General features: G+C 35.7%; 2 non-coding genes across 2 annotated transcripts; both read left to right on the top strand.

Annotated features, from left to right (window-relative positions):
- Positions 1-2,466: 2,466 nt before the first annotated feature.
- On the top strand, positions 2,467-2,538 carry Trnae-uuc (transfer RNA glutamic acid (anticodon UUC)). Its single transcript has one exon. It is a non-coding gene; the product is annotated as a tRNA-Glu (tRNA).
- Positions 2,539-2,541: 3 nt separating this feature from the next.
- Trnaq-cug (transfer RNA glutamine (anticodon CUG)) lies at positions 2,542-2,613 on the top strand. Its single transcript has one exon. It is a non-coding gene; the product is annotated as a tRNA-Gln (tRNA).
- The last annotated feature ends 6,265 nt before the right edge of the window (positions 2,614-8,878 follow it).

Here is an 8,878-nt window from a genome sequence, read left to right as displayed (position 1 = left end):
TATTAATTACTGTGACACGAAAAATAACATTTAATATGCAGGTAGATCACAATTTTTCCAATTCGCGGCAACTTTTGAAGAACTAGAATTTTCTCACGGCACCTTAGCCTATCTCTGTTTTATATATATACGGAAAGTGAGCCAAAGAAGGGCGTCCTAAATTTCATGGCCTAATATCTCTCTCATTTATGATTCAATTGACTCCAACTTTTGCACTTTATCACCCGACTCAAAGAAAATAAGAAAAAAGTATTTCCAAGTGAAAATTTAAGTTTTAATTAGGTTTTTCAGCATGCTTTAACACAGGGAAATATTTTGGTCTTATTGGGAACATGGGTACTTAATTAGTTCTATGGCGCAGTTACCTCGCGCAGGGTTGAAGACAAAAAAGTCAAAAAGTACAATCAAACTTTAAAAGCTGAAAAATTCTTCAATCTTAACGTTAAAATTTACCAAACTGCATTTGACAAACTCAAAAATAATATAAAAAATTCCATGCTTGCTTCAATGAAAGGGAAAAAATCGATCAAGTAACCCAATTAGACGAACCATGGTCTTATTGAGCTACAATCTATTTTTGTAGGATATCAAATCACGGGAAGAAATGACGATACACAACGGCACTTTTCTTTTTGAATTCGTCAACTACATTACGTTTCACGAACAATAAACAACTTTTTTTTTTTTTTTGTGTTGGTAACTGCTCACAATGCCCTGCTATGTGCCGAAGATTCTTGTTGCTGCCGTCTTATCATTATTTCATGCGTGCAGAGCCCGGTTAAGATATTGGGGGAGCCCTAGAATTCACTAGACACCAGGAATATCGATGTAAAGGGTTCCACAGGGTGGATACAAGGGGAGGGAGAAAGAGTCATGGCTGTCATGCCCCCCTCCCCTAAACCGTCGACAATAATATCGATTCATGTTGTGTTCAAATACTTAGAGTAATTTTTTGACACCAAGCAGTTACAGAATTTTTTCGCATATAAAACCGTATAATCTATACCATGACTCTCCACCCCCCCCCCTCCCAACCGTATCTGCCCCTGGGGCGCTCACAACCACTCACTTAAAATATTTTTAACATTACAGAGCCTAGAGAACCACGAATATCTATAAGACGTCAAAATGCGATTGCAGTAATTATTTTTATTTTTAAAAGTATGTATTTGAAATACTACTTCTCAGGGCCGCAACCAGAAAATAATTTCGGAGAGGGTTTAAAAACTTTTATGCGGAGCTTTGCGCTATTTGTGCTAATGCTGAAGTCGTCGGGTTATCTATTATCAAAGCGTTTTGTGGAACGATATTTTTCAGAAATTTTTAAATACAAACGAACATTTAAATATCAAACCAAACTTCAGGGGGTGTTGATCCCTAGGAACCCCCCTCCCTGTATACGGTCCTGCTACTTCTTTTCATTGCTTTTGAAACCCATAAATAACGTTTATGCCCTAAGAGCTTTATTAATAGCCGATTCGGTGCTTTTATTGACACCCAAGCAGTGACAGAATTTTTTCGTTCCGAAACCTTATATATTCTTCAGCATGCCCCCCCCCCTCCGGTATTCTCCCCTAGGGTTCTTTGGGGTGCAACCACTTGCTCCAATATTTTAAACGTTAAAGAGAAGATAATGTACCTAAAATTAGCAAAAGAAAAGGGAAATTAACTTTACTAATATTTTTTTAACCGAATGCCGCAATGGAAAACTTTTTGCTTATTTGTTTATTTGTTTTTTTTTTTTTTTTTTTTTTTTACTTTTTCCCCCTTTACAGTCATAGGCGGATTTAAATGTGAGCTCCTGGTGGGGGCATTTTTTTTTTTTTAATATTGTTACGTTTTTCGTATACTATACTAACTTATTTCATATTACAATAAAATAAAATTGCACCATTTTTTAATGCTGTAGATGACCATTCATTTCCTGAAAAATTAATTTTTCCACACAATGTATTTGATTAAATTAGTGTAATAATACAGTATTATTAGCGACATAAAGCGCTGCACTGTGGAGAATGATGCTCCTGTCCTGCTTCTACAATATTATTTTGTGCTTGAAATTTTAAAACACAGATGGGCGCCATAATTTGTTTATTTCTACTGGCGCTACTGGCGTCCCCAGATCACAGGTCACAGGTTAACATGTTATTACTAAATCGTGTGTGTTACGGTGAATAAGACTCACTAACAACCTGACAAAACACTTTGTTGTTCGTATTTCCTTTGTTTAATTCTGATTAAAACCGTTTCTTTACAAATGTTATGCATCAGGACTTTTCATTTGATAAAACCTCTTATACATTCAATAAAAGAAAATCAGTTGGTGACATGAATGCGTTATTAGTATTTCAAGGAAATTCATTAAAATTTAGAGTTGTAAAATGCATGATGATCTGTTGACGACTCAGAGAATGTAGAAATTTGTATGCATTGACATATAAATATAAAAAAACTCACTAGTGATCATCCCATGTGGTCTAGTGGTTAGGATTCCTGGCTTTCACCCAGGCGGCCCGGGTTCGATTCCCGGCATGGGAAAAAGGTTCCATGGTGTAATGGTTAGCACTCTGGACTCTGAATCCAGCGATCCGAGTTCAAATCTCGGTGGAACCTGGCTTTTTTACACATCTTAGGAAACATTATTTTTTATTGTATTTAGTAGAAAAGCGTTTTCAAGAATTTTTATTTTCGGATATCCGGTCACTAAAATTTCAAACACCTTTCTAGTTTCATATTTTTCTTCTGATTTTTCTAAAAGTGATATATGATAAGGAATTTTTTTTAAAGCGCTCCATGTAGTTTTTGACAAAATTCCTCAATTAATATCATTACTGGATTTCAATGGAAAAGTTTGTAGCGAACTTTCAACCTATTTGGTATTTTAATATTCTATCTTTCGATTTGTTGTTAATCTTCAGTGTGATTTCACATCAATAGAGCTATTTGCTGCTTTAACAGTAACAAGTTTCTCATATCATATCATTTATGTCTTTTTTACGGTTTTGTTGTGGTTCCAGGCACGTGCCCAGAATTTCGTAAAGAAGGAGAGATTAATATTTTTTAATTTTTTTCTCACATTGTCAGGAAAGCATGCCACGATGCCAGTGCAAATACTAGTTTTTTTTTTCTGTTCAAATACCACAGTCAGGGGTACAGAAAACGAATTTCGGAGTTAAACTCCCCAAAGCCGTAGCCAGGATTTTGTTTCGGGAGGGGGGGGAATTCATAAATTTTTGACAAAAAGACGAAAAAGTCACCTGTTTGTATGATTTTTGAAGCATATTGCACATTGGTAGACACATGACATTGGGGCGCAAAACAGAAATATGAAAAAAAAAAAAAAAATAGGAAGAGAATGGGAGAATGGAGCAGGTGGTACAATTGATTGTCTTTATTTATTTTTTTTCGCTGAACAGTTATTTTACTGAATTACCAAGAGTTAAAGTTACTCTATCAAAATGTGAGCAAATGTTTTGAGATAATTTAAATTTATTATTATAATGTCATTTAGTCAAAATTAAATAATGTACAAGTTTTGCTGGTTCTGAAAAAGATGCATGGTGTCGTAAATGTCGATATTGTGAATGATACCAATGACATAAGGACCTTTAATTGGCCCTCAAGTTGGACATGAAATAACAATATGTACCACCAATCACTTTTCATAAGCTCTAATGGTTAGGAGGGCCCAACTCATTGTTTGTAAGGGAGGTGCAGACCTAGGAGTATTTTTGATATTTTGAAATACATGATAAACTGACATTGGGTTCGGTATCTCATTTTAGACGCAATTTCAAAAGTCATTTTTTTAAAAACACAATTTCAGGCTATATTTGGTAATAAAACATGGGAAAAGATTTTGTTTACGAGGCTCTCTTCTAGAAATTTTTGAAACTCTAAAAACGCATTTGGGACGGTGTTTTTCCACTGGGGGACTGGTCCCGGAAAATTTTGTCATTGAAGTTTTAAAAGTGCAATTTTGGGATGCATGCTGACATGTTAAGGAAAAAAGTGGTTGCTCTTACTTGGAAATTTCTTTGAAGTTATAAGGTCTGCGCTTGATGAAGCTGTGAGAAAAGAGAAAGTTCAAAGGTACTGAAATTTTTCACAATAAGACTTTAAAAACGCCATTACACATTTTTTTTTTTTTTTTTGGTGAGTTTACGGGAAAGAGATAGACATTTAGAAGTTCCCTCTTCTTAAAACACATTCTTAAGTTCTCAAACGTTAGACAAGGGAAAGAGGTTCCCCAGGGAAAATTGCTTGCAATCGACGTCCAAGAAATATTTTTTTCGATTATGTTTTATACGACTATAGTGCCTAGAAGGGCACTATAGTACGGCGGTATAAGGGGAGTCCTCAAGAAAGGTTTGAAATCAAAATTCTGAAAATGTAACCTTAAGTTACCTTTAGTGATATTAGGGAGGATAACAGGTATCGGGGACTCTGACCCGAAATTTTTACAAAATTAAGGACCTAAAAACGCAATTTTGGACTATTTTTGATCTTGTCAAAGGGGTTAAAACTCTCTTTTGTATCCGCAATAAGTGTTTTTATCGCAACACTTAAACTTGCTGCCCTTAGGTAGAAGTTGCTGCCTCGGCCTGATCCGACTCTCAAAGGCTAAAAAAATAAATGGGAGGCTTCTTTTTTTTTATAGCACATGTGTCTAAAATACTAGGGCTTCTCCACCAGAAAGTTTAAGGATTTGTAATTTTGCAATGCATTTTTGAAGATCTTTGGTAATGTTAGAGGGAGAAGAGGTTAGTGGATGCTACCCCGTTTATTTTTTCGAAACTCCAATCTCTAATGCTGTTGTTTCCTTCAGTCAAAAGTACTACCTTTTGTCACTTGATAGAATAAGGGAAAAAAATAACATGGACCCAGAAAATACTTTCATTTTTCCAACAGTTATTTTTTAATTAATTTTTTTAAAGGTCCGATTTTTCAAACAAGGCGTGGTCTTGATGACGTCACAAATGATGCACTTTGCCACATCTTTCTATCGCGTTTCCACGTTATGATAATCATGAAGCGAATTAAAATTGCGCTCTACGCTTGCTATCAATCATATCGTTGCCAATACACGTGAGTAAATTTGTAGTTTTAGAAATGCATTTTAGACAACTTTTAGTAATGTAAAATGGGGGGGGGGGGTTCTTTCGGTCCGGTTTTGAAATTGAATCTTTTAAAATGCAATTGTTGGTTATCACCTATATATGCTATGGAGGGAAGGAAGGGGAATCCGGGGGGGGGGCTCCCCCGAAAATTTTCGAAATTATAGTTGCAGAAACGCAGTTTTAGACGATCTTAGGGGGAAGAGAAATTCGAGGCAAATCCCCGAGAATTTTTTAAAGTTGGAATCTTCAAAACACGGATGTAAGACCATCTTTGGTGATGTTAAGGGGACCGGCAATCCTTCCCAATTGAATCTCCAAAAGCGTAACTTTGATTGACTTTCTATGATGTTAGGGGAAGGAGTTTTCGGAAGCTGTCCTCCGGAAAATTTTCGAAATTCAGGCCCATAAAACTAAACTTAAGACAATCATTATTGATGTTGGCGAGAGAGAGGGGGGGGGGAGAGACGTTCCTTCGACAAATTTTTGAAGTTAGCTTTTAAAACGCGGGTTTTAGAAGATCTTCGGTAATGTTATAGTAAGAGGAGAGGTTTGGGGACGTTCTTCGGTAACTTTCGGAGCGCTAAAGTGAAATTTTTTTTCGAAATTGAAGCCCAAAAACGAAAGTTTAGATGATCTTTGGTGATAATTGGGGGAGGGGGGACATGATTTTTTCCAAGCTGAAATTCAAAAAACAAAATTTTTGACGGTTTTTTTTCGCATGTAAAACTTTGAAAATTTCGAGAAGGTTGACCCCCCTCCTGCTGGCTACGGCCTTGAAACTTCCCACAGAATTCCCTGTATTAAATCATATTGCTAATTCTTTGTACGGTATTTCATATACATATTCCTAATTTGCAGATATTTGTTTGGACGGGAGAGCATTGTAGGTTTGCTGTAAGAACTTTTTTTGAGAATTGCCGTTGTTGTTGTTGTTGCTGAGAGCCTTCCGACAGATTTCCCAAGAATCCATCGCTGCTGACGACCGCCATCTTACTGATGTCATCTTTCAAACTTAATGTAAAAAACTAGATTGTCTACTGCATCGAACAATGTAAACATAATTTCTATAAGTTGAATTGTTTTTATTTCATATGCCTTTACAATCCATTCATATCTTTTCTTCCATAAGCTCATTTCTTTTGCATTGAAAAAGACGTTCCTTATAACGCCGAAACACATGTCTGCAGTAATCTGCAATTTGTGCTTTTTTACGCTGTTATTTTTTACTTTACTAAACCTTCTCATATTTGAAATTTTACATCATTTTATTGTGTTAATAGAAATTGTTTTTGATCCTTCGAGCCATCGTGGAAAAATACTTCTCTGTCAGACTGAAAGTTGTTCTGGCTGTGTTGGCACGCCACCCTATCTTCCTCCTCTCCGTTACTAATTGAAGGACTACTGTAATTTTTCTTCTTGAAATCCTGCTTATATTAAGATTTGCTTTCAAATTTTTCGCAAAATAAAGCAAATTAAGTACAACTTTGCAAAAACCAAACGAAATGAAATACAAACATTCTTCTCCCTTCTTGATTTTCATCAATCGTCCTTCAGCATAATTCCTCATTCCTAATCGTTGACCTTGGTATCATCGACCCCAGATTCCTCGGAGCCTTCTGATCAGTCGAAAACCGCAAGGAATCGAGTGACCGCTTAAGTCTGAGGCCACGACATTATGGAAGCCAACTTATCCGACATTTTAGCTCCAAGAAACTCTCGGAATAACTAATTTGTGCACCAAAAACAGTAGAAGAAGACTAACAGCCTAGTTCAGATGTGTTTCTTGGTTGTATTTGACTATTACTATTGTGTATAAGAACGAAATTTCATTAATTTAGATTTTAAACAAATGAGAAATGTCAAAGCATGTTCTTTCAGAAAGCATTTTCTAATAAACTATTATTGATTTTTTTATTCTTCTTCTTTTTTATTTCTTTTTTTTTTTTTCTAATTTTTGAAGTGGAACTCTTATGCGAGGGCTTTGAAATTCTGACCCTCAAGCGTTTTGTGTGACGGAAATCACGTAGTTGTCTTTTAATTGCCGCCAAAATCAATGAAAAATAATGGTAGTTAGAAAGTTAGTTTTGTTAATTTTAACACAATAATACCAAAGCTGAAATTAAGCAAAATCATAATATTAGTTTGTTAACTATTATTAACAAAATTAACTTAATAATTACTAGAATTTTTCATTGTTTTTGGCAACAATTACAAAGCGGATTTCGAGTATTGTTTGATTTCCTCGTTGCTTATAATCTATTTTCTTCATTAAAATATACAATTTTGTTGTAAATATGCTTAAGTCAGGCTTAGAAAGAACAAGAGCGTGGCGTGAGAGAAAACTTGCGGGTGAAGTGAGAGTTCAGAACGTAAAAAAAAAAAAAAAAAAGAAACGATAAAAGTTTCTTTCCATCGTCTGTCTTTACGACACATATTTTTTTTTTATTTTTTTATCTAATGCGAAATATTTACACGCGACAATAATAATATTACATTTCAAAATATTCTACATTCTATAAGACTGGATACTACGTTTCTCGAGAACCAAAATGTCGGATGGGTAGACCTGACCTCTATGGTGGCTCTTCTTAAGTTGATTGCCTCCAGAAATGCTTCCAGCGTCACACTTCCCGGAAAATCTTCCTTTTCAGATGAGTCGCACGCAACAAGATCAGCCACTTTATTCAAATTAAAGCAAGTCCTCTTGTGACCCACCCTCCTTCCCGGATTAAAATTCAAATTCTCGGGTGGTCGTTCATTTTGCTTTCGTATGTTTGCTATGTCATCATTTATTTTTCGATCATTATCAAAATGATTTTGAATAAAATAGACGTGTTGACATAAGATGTCAGCACTACTGTAGGCACGTAGTGGGCCCACAACATCAAGTGCGTCTTCAACCATGCCTCGACACCTGTTCGCATTTTGCACAGATCAATTAAGTGAGTTATTTTTGTACCTTGATATTATGTTCTTAAAATAATCTACGCATCAGGGACGTTTCTGAATTTGACGGCGCCTAGGAAAAACCTAGCTGGGAAAACTTCTATCAAAACTCATTTCAAGTTTAATCAATGGTCAAGTTTAAGGTAACGTCGATTTGTGTGAGAAAATTTTGCTCTATTTCAATTTTTTTTTTTTTCAAAGTTGTGTTAAAAATAATAACTAAATTATTTTTTTTTAAAAACCTAAAAAACTAAATTATTTAAAAAAAAACTTATGAGGGCCAGTGCAGTTCGCCGCTGTTGAGGTTATAATATGGATTTATTAAACTGTATTTATGAAAATAAGCCGACAACATAAAACGCAGCTAGTTACGCCATCCAATAATTCAAAAGTGTGGCCAGGTTGGGGTAGTGGTTAGATGCTAGTCTCTTTCTCCCAAAGGTGCAGGTTCTATCCTGGCTTTAGGTGGTGCATGTCACAGAAAATAATCGACAGTGTCCATGCCATATGGTTATACGGCACGTAAAAAAAATACCTCAAGTCCTCATTTGGCTTGGAGTGCTCTTGGCAAATTAAATTAGTGCAGTTTTGCATCGAATAGAGCCCAGGTACCACCATCTGGTGGAGAAACTGGACGTCAAAATTCTCGTGGTATCGGCATCCGCCGATAGTCGTGCCACATGAAAGGATGGATGCTATGTCGGGGGCTCAGACTAAGTCTATGCATTTTGCCAGTAAGATCATAGGAATTAAAATTTATGCGGCGGGAATGACCTTCGCTTATTTGACTTCTAGATGCATTCTTCATTAAG

The sequence above is a fragment of the Uloborus diversus genome, chromosome 5 (genome assembly GCF_026930045.1).
Source record: "Uloborus diversus isolate 005 chromosome 5, Udiv.v.3.1, whole genome shotgun sequence".
NCBI classification, from domain to species: Eukaryota; Metazoa; Arthropoda; class Arachnida; order Araneae; family Uloboridae; genus Uloborus; species Uloborus diversus.
Note: the sequence above shows the minus strand (reverse complement) of the source record. Positions and strands in the feature narration are given on the sequence as shown.